The sequence below is a fragment of the Crinia signifera genome, chromosome 11 (genome assembly GCF_055691185.1).
Source record: "Crinia signifera chromosome 11, ASM5569118v1, whole genome shotgun sequence".
In the NCBI taxonomy this organism is placed as follows: Eukaryota; Metazoa; Chordata; class Amphibia; order Anura; family Myobatrachidae; genus Crinia; species Crinia signifera.
The window spans coordinates 73909054-73921293 of record NC_139227.1 but is presented as its reverse complement, the minus strand read 5'-3'; the positions used below and the strand labels follow the sequence as shown (position 1 = coordinate 73921293).

The 12240-nt window shown below is 44.6% G+C and overlaps 1 protein-coding gene across 1 annotated transcript in view; it reads right to left on the bottom strand.

The window, feature by feature from the left end:
* Window positions 1-9266, bottom strand: part of LOC146045784 (solute carrier family 22 member 6-A-like) — a 37813-nt gene extending 28547 nt beyond the window's left edge. The window contains exon 1 of the mRNA XM_083164840.1: window positions 8940-9266. The gene's annotated coding sequence lies outside the window, so the exon portion shown is untranslated. The remainder of the gene's footprint in view (window positions 1-8939) is intronic.
* Window positions 9267-12240: the final 2974 nt, after the last annotated feature.

Below are 12240 nucleotides of genomic sequence, written 5' to 3'. Positions count from 1 at the left end.
TGGTGCAATATCATTGGCAATATGGTCGCTGAGCTACCATATTGGCAGTGATTTGTTTGTACTGTGGCGATAAATCGCCGGTTGCACGCTCCCGTGTTCAGCCCCCTAATGGTCGCTGGACCAGAGGTTTTCCTCTGCAGCTCCCCCGGCAGAGTCTCCTTTTCTTCAGCGACCATCTCTGGTCTCTGATAAAAACTGGACACTGAGCAATATATTGCTGAACAATATTTTGCACTGTGTGTACACAGCTTTATACATAATAAACAATTGCCCATTAATCATTTGTAATAAAGTAGAAATATCTATCCTTTGTTGCCAAAACTATAGGAAGTAAATGGCCATTTGCACAGGGAGATTTCTGCTTAATTTCTAAGTGATCTGGTTTGATCAGTTAGGAATTATACACAAATCGCTCATTGGCATGTATTCAATGCTCCTATGTCGCCGTAAATAACGGTGAGTGTGCATGTTTTTTGGAGAGTAGTGAACTTTTCTCTCATATTTTGTGCTTCCCTGTATTCAACTTTGTTGCTTCTCCAAAAATATTTTGCGAAGCTAACTCAGTTCACCCTGCACTTCTCCCCATGTCTGTTCAATGGGGATTTTAGTGTCTCTCTCAAAAAGTGTATTCAATGCACAAATTGCGAGTCCTGCTGGTTTCTTTTTTTAGAGATGTTCTCCATTTTTCCCCTCGGCATCTTTTTTAGGTGAACTGCAGGGTTATCTTTGTTAAAGTTGTTATTTTTTTTGTTTTTTTATGGCTTATAAATTAAAAAAAATGTACTCTAATGTATTTATTGCAAGTGCCATAATGCTGTACTTCTATATTAATTTATTTGGAATTTAATAAGTTATTTTAATGGTAACCAATAAGAAATCATTTTGGAATGCTCCTACTAATTTCCCATGCTTCCTCTCTTCTTCCTCACCTAACCCCCAAACAGGCTTTTAAACACGCTAACAATTATAAAATAAATTAAATAAAAACACAGGGCAAAGAAACAATGCTAAAAGCACAACACAAGGATAAAGGCCAAACAGAACAAAATACACCCGTCTGCACAAACCCAATTAAAATAGTCACACTTGTTGTAAAATAAATACTGAACAAAACATTAACCTTTCTAAACCTTTGTAAAAAAATACAAGTCCACAAATGCGAGGAACACGCTGCTGAGATGAACACCCAGCTCAGGAATATCCCAGTCTGACCAGCTCACGTGGAGAGCAGGAGAAAACAGATCTCTCCAGTTACAGCACTCCCATTTGAACTTGCATAATTATACTAAGTTCGCAAAAGGGGCCGGCGAGCTGGCCACACGTTGAATACTGAGGAAGTCAGAAATGAGGAGATAATAAAAAGTGCCGAGCACTTCAGCGAGATCACAGGGACACAGAACAGTGAGCGGTGAGCCAGACTCTCAAAAAACATTGAATACTCCTCATTGTGTGTGCCCCACCGCGATGGTGATTCGCAGCCCCGCATGTTGCTATCGCCGGTCTAGATCAATGAAGCATGCAGCATATATCTAATCAGCGATCTGAGTGATCTACGTCCACCCTCCTTTAATACCAAACCATTATTTTAATTTGTATTATAATTTTTTTTGCTTAACAAAAATCTATGCTAAATTGCTCAGCACAAATCTCTTGTGCAAATCTCTCAATGTGTATAGGAGATCTGGACTGTGGGAAATCTCCCACACTAAATTACTCAAATCTCCATGTGCGTATGCCCCAGGAAATCTTTGTTTATGTAGATAAAATGCCCCAAACAGCCAATTCATATGATAAAAGCAAATAACTAACAAGATCTCATACCATGAACGACCCGCCTCAGCTTCGCACAGGAGTAGTGTCAACTTCACTTTTACTATAACCTATATTTACTTTCTGTCTCGGCATTATGGTAATACAATATTTCATTTTTATTAATGAGCTCCTCCGCAAAAAGGGATATGTTGATGCCACAACAGTTGCATTTAGTATGGGTGATCCCCCATCACTAGCCGGCCACTGATGCGCCTTTGATCTCAACTAATCAGCTTTTATCCTCTAAAAGCCAGAAGGGGTGATGTACTTAGCCTTGGAGAGTGATTTATATGCCAGTCAGCTCCTAACTGCCATGTTACAGGAAATGTTTTAAAAATGATAGGAGCTGATTGGTTGGTTATCTCTGTCTACATTATCACTCTCCAATGCTTGGAACATCTGACCCAAAGTTAGAGAAATGGAATGAGAAACTGATTGACAGCAATCCCCCTTATTCCCCTCTCAGCAGTAAGTAACCCTACTTGTAATAGGAGTCCTCACCAGGAAAGACATGGATGTTCTAATACGAAAACCCTGGGCCTTCCCATGGGTATACGGGTGGACCGATGCCTGCCGTGAATGGGTTGCTGACATCACAGGACGTCAGCCAACAGCTCCGTCTGCAAATAAAAGTCAGCGGAGGCATGCGAGGGGACGTGTTCTCGTTACACATCCCCTCACATGTTACCGAGGGGAATTGGTGGCGGCAGGGGGATGTTCGCAGCTTACTGAGCCAACCTGAATTGGGCCCTTAAATTGCAGCTACATTTACAACAGAAGAGGTGGCTTGGGCACTATCACGGCGCTGTCCAGTGAGAGTATCTTCACATGAATCTGGGCTATGCAGCAGAAATGTGCCTGCTTGCAGGTGTACATCTTGCATCTGATGATGACTATACTAACTGTGCTTCAGGCGCATGGTGTGCTGTTGTATTCCATTACGCTATGTACAACGTTCTCAGGTGGATTTACCAGCAGGTGGGAAGCTGCATGAAAACTTATTAAAATTCCTTACAAAGGGAAACAGAAATAGCACACACTTCAGCCAGAGAGAGTGCTACTGAATGGGACAATAAACTGCACACCCCTTATGTACAGACAGTTGACTAGAGTACGGTATGAGAGGGCAACTACCAAAGAGCAAATACAGTATGTAAGAGATTATGGTGAGATGTAAAGGGGCATATTTATTAATTATGGAGTTATAACCTCTTATCACTGGTAATCTCACTAAGAATTGATGTATTGCTACATACCTCCCTACATGTCCCTCTCCAGGAGGGACACAATGCTCTATTCCTGGACTTTCCTCTTAATGTATGATGGCCATCACCTGTGTTGAACAGATTAATTGATAACGTTGTTTCTCCACAGGTGATGGTAATCATACATTAAGAGGGAAGTCCAGGAACAGAGCTTTGTGTCCCTCTGGGAGAGGGACATGTGGGGAGGTATGTTGCTACACCAGTGGTAGCCAACCCTAGCCCTCGAGAGCTACCAACAGTTCACATTTTCCAGACAACCTAGCTGCTGCACAGCTGCACTCATTAATCACTGACACATTTTAAAAGATACACAGATGGAGCTAATTAGCTCACTTGTGATTCTGTGAGGAGACCTGCAAAACATGCACTGTTGGTAGCTCTCGAGGACTAGGGTTGGCTACCCCAGTGCTAGCATTTCTAAAATGTGAATTCACGGAGAGCGACTGCCTGCGATTCTATAGCAGCTTATACTTTATAACTCAGGCTTACTGACACATTGCATGTATCTATAGCAGTCTACCCTGTTTACCACTGCCTTACTGACACATTGCATGTATCTAATGATCAGGTATTAATTAGGACTATATAAATGTTAGTGGCTAATGACTAAAACCCAGGGTTGCCTACCTGACCCTCTCCTTCAGGGAGAAAAGCTCTGTTCCTGGACTTCCCTGGCAATGTATGATTGCCATCACCTGTGGCACACCCTCCAACATTCCATTAGGTGCAAAATGCTCTGCTTCTGGACTTCTTCCTTAATTTAGGATTGCCTTCACCAGTGGTGGAACACCGTTATCATCACTGAACTAGTTAAACACAGGTCAGTGCAATTATCAATTAAGAGGCAAGTCCAGAAGCAGAGAATTTTGTACCTAATGGAATGGGTCATCTTCGAGGGTATGGTGTGGTGAAACACCTTTCTTGTCAATTTCCTAGGGGTGTGTGCAGTGCACAATAGATTGCGATGGGATGGGAGCTCTTCCTGTTGCCCCTGGAGTTGGGGCTGAGCAAGGTGAGATCTCCCCAGGGAACTGTGCCTGCAGGGATTGCCAGTGTTACAAGAAACTGTGATTGATGCCACTGTTGCCGTCGCCAGCACTGCTAGGGCTGTAAGTGGCAATATGAATGGAGCCCGTTACAGATTTTTAGCTGAATATGAGCGGAACAATTGGTGGTGGGGAAGGGAGGGGGCGGGCACTTCTGTATTAGCCTAGGGCTCTGGAACCCGCCTTAATAAGGTCTGAAGGGGTACAAGATAATCTTCTTTCTAATGTTACTAACATTTACTTTGGAAGGTATTTGCGACAGTATGGTCTGGAAGTTATATTCTCACTTTGGTCTGTCTCCTTCATCAGAAGATTACGGTATAAATAGAAGTTCATGTAGATCTATATAAGCGAATATGAGTCCAGCTGTGGGGTCTGGCCTTCCAAGGTCACCAGTCTCCCACAGACCTGCCCTTTTCTAATCAAATGTCACATTGCTAGCTGACAGTGGGAGCCGTCACAGCCAGTGGGACCCAGGAGACATCACTGAGTGACTAACGATGAGGGAGAGGTGATTTTTCCATTAAAGAAATCATTAGCATACAAGGTGCTATAGCAGTTATGTGGCAGGAAAGGGGTTAAGTCTCATTCTGTCTGAGCTATAGCGCAGTTGGGTTTTGCAAGGCATCCTAGTCTTGGGAACTATGTAGTTCATGTCACAGGTCTGACACGTTACATGCAGTCACAGACTGCACAGCATCCAGACACTGTTCTAAAACAACCTTTCACATTTGTAAATAAATGATACTCAGGGGCAAACGCAGGATTTTCAGAATGGGGTTTCCAGAGGGGTGGAGCAAAGCACGGAGATGGACACTTAGTTGACCCAGTACATGCCGGGTCAGTTAAAGTATTATAGATAGACCAAATGTATATAAATAATAATAATAATAATAATAAAAAAAAAAAATATATATATATATATAATATATATATATATATATATATATATATATATATATATATATATATATATTATATATATATATATATATATACACACACACACATACATACACACACATATAAATATAACAGCAGTGGGGATAGCTTTGATGTCCCTCGGGTGGTAGGGGGTATTATATCAACCACTCAGCATGTAGGGCCTGGATCAGTAATTTCCACTTATTACCCCTTTACTGCACAGATGGTGGGAGATGAGGTGGGAGAAGGGGGCATTGGGCTAAATGAAGGGGCCCTGATACATAACTTCCAGGGTTATACAGGATGTTTAATATGCAGAGGAGGGGTGTATAGTGGAGTGGGCTTATTATTCATAATTTTCTGGTGGGAGGGCAGCTTGCTTGACTGCAGATATCTCCAGTTCCCGGAAATAGATTTCTTAGATTTTAATGGAATTAAAAACTAGATAATCCCACCTACCAAATGGTATTGGGCACTAGGGGTATCAGTGTTCAGGAGGCAGAGCAATCTGCTGCCAACGAGTATATAAAACTACATACCAGGTGTGTGGAGCTGGAGCAGTAACCAGCTGCTGGAAGGCTGATATCTCTGGTTCTGGGAACAGTAGAGACAGGCTACTAGTGTCCATCAAAGGGGGAGAGTCCCAGCTTTTGGAATATCCCCTCAGAAAAACTCTAAGTCAGACAGAAACTGAAATATCTGGGAAGAGCAATTAACAGGCTTGGATGGGGACCACTACTTTGAAGTCAGATATCTCCGGTTCCCAAGGGACGATTTTTAAAATTCTTGTACCCATGGAAAGAGGGGACCCTCAGCTTTAAGACTAGGATCCTAAGACCCCTGGGGAATTTCTGGGTACTCAGAAACCCCCCTGCGTGTGCTACTGATACTGTACAGTATGTGGCTTTTGAGAAACATAAATAGTTCTGTGTGCATGGTAAGACGCGTTATCTGACCCCTGATATAATGGTGGATAGTCTGTTGGTCATTGGTTATAGTTGTGGCATCCATTTATATGTATGTACAATAACTAAATGCCACTCTGAGGAAGAAACCTCATAACCCTTTGCAGCTTGTCTTGGATATATTGTAGCTGAGATGGGGAGAATGGGATTGGCTGGTAATGGCTGCAAGTCTGTAAGTAAAGATTGAATAAAAGGAAAGGTATGATGCATCGGGTATGGTACTAGGGAAAATAGCCTGTGTACGTCAGGATTACGATCGTGGCAGTCGGGATTCAGATGTCGGAGAAATTACTGAATCCCGACTGTCAGTAAATCATCCGGCACCTGTTGCATCCAGTGGAAACTATAAAGACAGAGTTCTAGGGGCAGATTTGTCATAGTCCACATCTGAGGATGCGAATGTGATAACATTGCCCCAATCTGTATTGTGATAATTGATTACATTGCATGGATGTATCAATAATCACAGGCAGGGACAGAGCTTATGGGGAAGCTCTTACGCTGTGATTACACTCTGCAGTCGGGGGTATTTAAAAAAAAAAAAAAAAAAAGACACAGAGTATGTGCTGCACATGTGCCGCCACCATTGCCACCGCCAGACATCCCCTATCTGGTGGTGGGTTAATAGTAAAACTATCTGCGATAAAGATGCAGCTAGAGCACAGGTTCTCGAACTTGGTCCTCAGGACCCCACAAAGTGCATTTTTTGCAAGTCTCCTCACAGAATCATGAGTGAAATAATTAGCGCCACCTGTGGATCTTTTAAAATGTGTCAATGAGTAATGAATGCACCTGCTGGGTGACCTGGAAAACGTGAACTGTGTGGGGTCCTGAGGACCAAGTTTGAGAACCCCTGAGCTAGAGTCAACATGCCACTGTTATCATCATTAACTTTTTCCAGTCCCAAGTTGGGGAATGTGAGATAGTAGCAATGGAAAGAGAGAAAGTAATAAGAATGAGAGAGAAATAAATAGTATCCACTATAGAGGGGCAGGACTCCCTGATATATTACATCTAGGCATCAAGCATCTCCGATAGTCAATATAGTGATGTCACGTTTCATCCATGCACTGAATCCCTATGGAAATGGAATGCTGCCCATACATATGTGAGATATCGCATGCAATCATTCGATTTCGGCCACATCTGGCCGATAAATCGAATAATTGCATGCATTTTTAATCTCACATTCGACGCGATGCGCAGGCACGCTGTCGAATGTCGCATCGATAAATATTATGAGCTGCACATAATATTTATCGAATTGCATGAGCAATCGCTGTGTAGCAGGGACCGGAGCGGTGAAGCTTTTTCAGGCGGTGGGACTCGGCAGCGGCAGCAGATGACTGAAACACTGGACGGCCCTCTGATTGGCTGAGGCCGCCCCTCTGATTGGCTGAGGCCGCTGACAGAGAGCTCTCTCAGCCAATCAGAGGGCCATCCAGTGTTTGCTGCTGACAAGTCCCGCTGCTGACAAGCTCCGGTCCCGCCTAAACAGCCCCACCACTCTTCCAGCACCCGATGTTCATCACAGGATGGCATGCGACATCGGGTGCTGCACTGGGCACCACTTGATGCGATCAGATGCGATGGGACATTGCATTGTGATGTCGCATCACATCTGATCGCATAAGTGTATGGGCAGCATAAGAAGAGTACGGTATGGAGATTTCGCTTGGTGCACGTGTAGTTGGTGGCATAATTGGTTCACACCATCTTACCTTAAGGCTGTACAGGTAGAGGAGAATATATTGAAAAGGAACAATATGATATGAGCAATTTGCTTCTACAAAGCAGATTGTCATACCCTGGGAACTTTTGGCTTAAGTAAAAATCATCGCTTGCACTTTTGGCGTCAAACTCCAAATTTCACCTGTTAGTGCTCACACACCAGGTGAAAATTGAACCCTGCACTTAGGAGCAAGGCCTACTGTCCAGAAGAAAGATGTGAAGAAGGCCTGAAAGCTCTCTACTGGGAAGAACCAGTTGTACAAGCAGGTGGAGTTGCACAGTTTGGCCACCTCTACTGTTCAATTCAGGAGATTTTGACCTTGGCCTAATTCCCAGTGTGATTTAAGTGAGTAAAGGCTAACAATTTAATATAATCTAAGTACCCTAGGCTTAATTCCCAGAGCCAATTTTTTTTATGGTAAATCAGGACCATTGGCCTGCTTACATCAGGGGCAGAGTGATCCGGGCCTCATGACCAAATTACCTTATTTGGAGAGAGGCTCAGATCCTTTGGAGTGTCCTGGGACTAGTGTCCAGAACCAATCTTGTTAAGGGGCCCTCTGGAATTAAGCCTGCTTAATTGTGAAAAGACAAAAAAAAAAAAAAAAATATATATATATATATAAAAAGAACAAAGGGTACCTAAAGATCCGCGCCTCAATGGTGAACAGCAGCAACTCTTAGAGTCCCCTGTTAGCCGGGACCCAGAACAGATAGAAATACAGAGCAGAAACAGAGTGCGCTAAAAGGTGAAAGTACACAACTTTTCCCCAGTTTATAAAATATTTAATAAAAGCCAACACCACGGCTTATAAAAGATACACAATTAACATGGTCATTAGGTGGAATCAATTAACAGTGTATAACGATTCAACAGCAGGCCCAACGCGTTTCGTCAACTACGTGACTTCATCAGGGGCATTTGATGACAGAAGCAGTTGCACTTCTTGTAGTGTCTCAAATTGATTGTATACAGAGAATTTTTTGTGGGTATAAATATTCTGCCAGATAACTAAGCTCTTGTATAGAACTGGCCCAATGGTATAACCTTTAAATACCCTGGTTCTCCCACTCAATAACAGATGTCAGCATCAAAATTCAATCTTGATTAGGATAATGCTGGGTGACCGGTAGTGTACTCAAGTGTATCCAAACAGCTGTTGTGAAATAGCCCATATACCTCACAGATGGCCTACCCAGTGTGGAGTTTCACAGTGCTCTTATGCTTCCCACCACTGTAAGCTTATCTGGTCCTCAGTTAAATCTTCTGCAACTGGCCAGTTCTGGCACTGCCTCTTATTCTTCAACTTCAGGCACCGCTTCCAATCTTTTTTGCTGATTCCACCTTCTCCTGAAGTCTTCCACGCCCACTGAAGCTATTCCCACAATTTTTTCTCTCTTTGACCACTGCTGCTCAACTGGTTCTTCTGCCCGGCGGCATCTGACATCAGAGAGGATGGAGCTACTGCATGATGCAGCCCTCTGTGATTGGCTCACTGTGGTCATTTCCTATTGGCTGCCAGTCCATGATCTGTGATTGGATAGAGGATTGCACCAAATTCAAAAGGTCACCATCGCATGCAAGCTAAAATAAGCATCAAATAAGTGCAGGCCTATTGCAGCATGTTGGTCATGGGCACTCTCCTGTAGACTGACTATTGTGTGATTGCTTAAATGCATACCTCCCAACCGTCCCGGATTCGGCGGGACATTCACGATTTACGGCCAATGTCCCGTCGTCCCGGTACTGCTTACCGCAGTCCCGGCTTCCCGAGACGGTTGGGAGATATAAACCACGCAGTTGGGAGCCCCCCCAGCTTGCCGAGAATAGACGCTGTGCGTATGCGCAAAAAAGTTGGGAGGTATGCAGAGGCGTAGGGAGGGCGGAGCCACCGGAGCTCATGCTCCAGGCGCCGATTGGTGGAATGGCGCCGCAGGCCCGCCCCCCCCTCCGCAAATGATCCCTTCAACTAGCAGGGGCGCGTAACTACAATGGGTGCAGGAGATGCAAGTGCTATGGGGCCCGAGGACCCAGCACGCTATCCCCTGCTCCCTTTTCATTATTTTATATATTGCCGCGCTGCCGTCCGTGCCCACCCCCCACCCCTTCAGTGGCTGTGCGCGCAGATGACAAGCAGTGTCCCCCGCCAGGGTGCAGAACATCACACTCGCCACCACCGCGATCGCTGGAGCCGGCGCTGGGGAAGACAGCTACAGCACAATATTGGTGGCGCACAATAGACCCGCCGGGGCACAGTACACCAAACTCACCACCTCTGTGATTGTTGGAGCTGGCGCCAGGCACAGGGAACAGGACACTGCACCGGTCACCCAACAGCTGGTGTACAAAAGAACTGCCGGCGTTGGGACGCAGTTACACACAGCGGCAAGTGCTGGAGCTTAGGCTTTGACCCGTTGACGCCTGGACACAGTACCCCCCCCCACCCCCACTGCCGGAGCCTGCTTGAGCAGAGGACATTCATCCACTACTTCCAACGCAGGTGAGAAATAGACCAGTCTGTACTTGGAGGGAGGGAGGTGAGGGGAATTAAAGTCATGCCTGGCCACTGTTCCAAGTTTCAAATCATTGCACACCCCTCTGTCTGCTCTATCCTCTCCCCTCATGTCTCCCGCTCTTCCTCCTCCCTCCTCTTCTGTCCCCCTTTCCCCTCTACTCCTCTTTTCCCATTCTACTCTCCGCCTCTCCCCTCCCCCTCTTGCCCCTCTCCTCCTCTCTCCTCTTCTTCCCTTGTCTCCACGTACCTCTTGCATTGTCTCAGCTCCTCTATCTCACTTCCTCCCTCTCCCCCCTTTCCCTGTCTCACTCCCTCTCTCTCCCCTCTCTTTTTCTCCCACATCGTTTTTACTCTCTACCCATCCCATCCCCTTCTCTCTCCCCTTTTTTTTCTCTCCTCCTCCTTGCAGCGCAGTACAGCAACATTCCAGACTCCTCCCAGAGTCACCAGCCTGGAGGAGGAGAAGGTTTTCTGCTGCCACCCATTCCGCCCTGTTATCTCATTATTCAAGGTGGATTTCTTTTTTTTTTTTTTTTTAACAGCTAATTAATGATGTTACTAAACATAGTAATAAACTTGGGCTTTGGGGGATTCGTGGGGCCCAGGGGAGGGGAGGGGGGGAGAGTGAATATCTCTGGCTTCTGCTGCCACCCTGCTGTGCTGTATATATCTTTATCTGTATATATATAAATTTAATTACAACTGTCAGCATATTATATAGCGCAGCAGATTCCGTTACAGTGTCTTATATAGCGCAGCAGATTCCGTTACAGTGTCTTGTATAGCGCAGCAGATTCCGTTACAGTGTCCTATATAGCGCAGCAGATTCCGTTACAGTGTCTTATATAGCGCAGCAGATTCCGTTACAGTGTCTTATATAGCGCAGCAGATACCGTTACAGTGTCTTGTATAGCGCAGCAGATTGCGTTCCAGTGTCTTATATAGCGCAGCAGATTCCGTTACAGTGTCTTATATAGCGCAGCAGATTCCGTTACAGTTTCTTATATAGCGCAGCAGATTCCGTTACAGTGTCTTATATAGCGCAGCAGATTCCGTTACAGTGTCTTATATAGCTCAGCAGATTCCGTTACAGTGTCTTATATAGCGCAGCAGATTCCGTTACAGTGTCTTATATAGCGCAGCAGATTCCGTTACAGTGTCTTATATAGTGCAGCAGATTCCGTTACAGCGTCTTATATAGCGCATCAGATTCCGTTACAGCGTCTTATATAGCGCAGCATATTCCGTTACAGTGTCTTATATAGCGCAGCAGATTCCGTTACAGTGTCTTATATAGCGCAGCAGATTGCGTTACAGTGTCTTATATATTTTTAAATGTAACATGCCACACCCCCAATTAATTACAGGGAAGGGGGCGCGAAATATGCCCTTGCTCCGGGCACCATGGCACCTAGCTACACCGCTGGAGGTATGTAAATGCCCTGATATCGCCCCATGTGAAGAAGTTGGGCTTTTTCATAACTTATGGCAATATCTACATAGTTATCTACTGTGCAAGTACTTCAGTAAAGTAAGTAAAGAAGTGTAAAAGCTGGAGAAATCTCTGACTGCTGTTATCAGTCCTTTGTCAAATAGAGAGACGCTGTGATAGAGTAAATGCTTAATAATTGGAGCCCTAAAAATGATACATTTACAGAGCATGCTCTGTGGTGTGAAGAATGTTTATACAGTAGCTGCGATAACACAGGTATAACTGTGCCAGAGATCTACTGTTTTATTGTTACCCGTTATCTGTACTATTGAAAGTTCAGCATTTGCCGGTCCATCTGGGCATGTTCCCACAACTTATTTATACTTGTCATTTTCTGTATTGTGATGTCTGTACATAGGTACAGTTGTTTGAGCTTGTTTCTTTTACATTTTTTTTTATTCAAAGCTGGGAATTCCCTAGCCCTCATATAGTATACTTGCCTACTAAATGTGTCTTCTCTCTGCGAGATGGTCAGTGTTTCCACCCCTC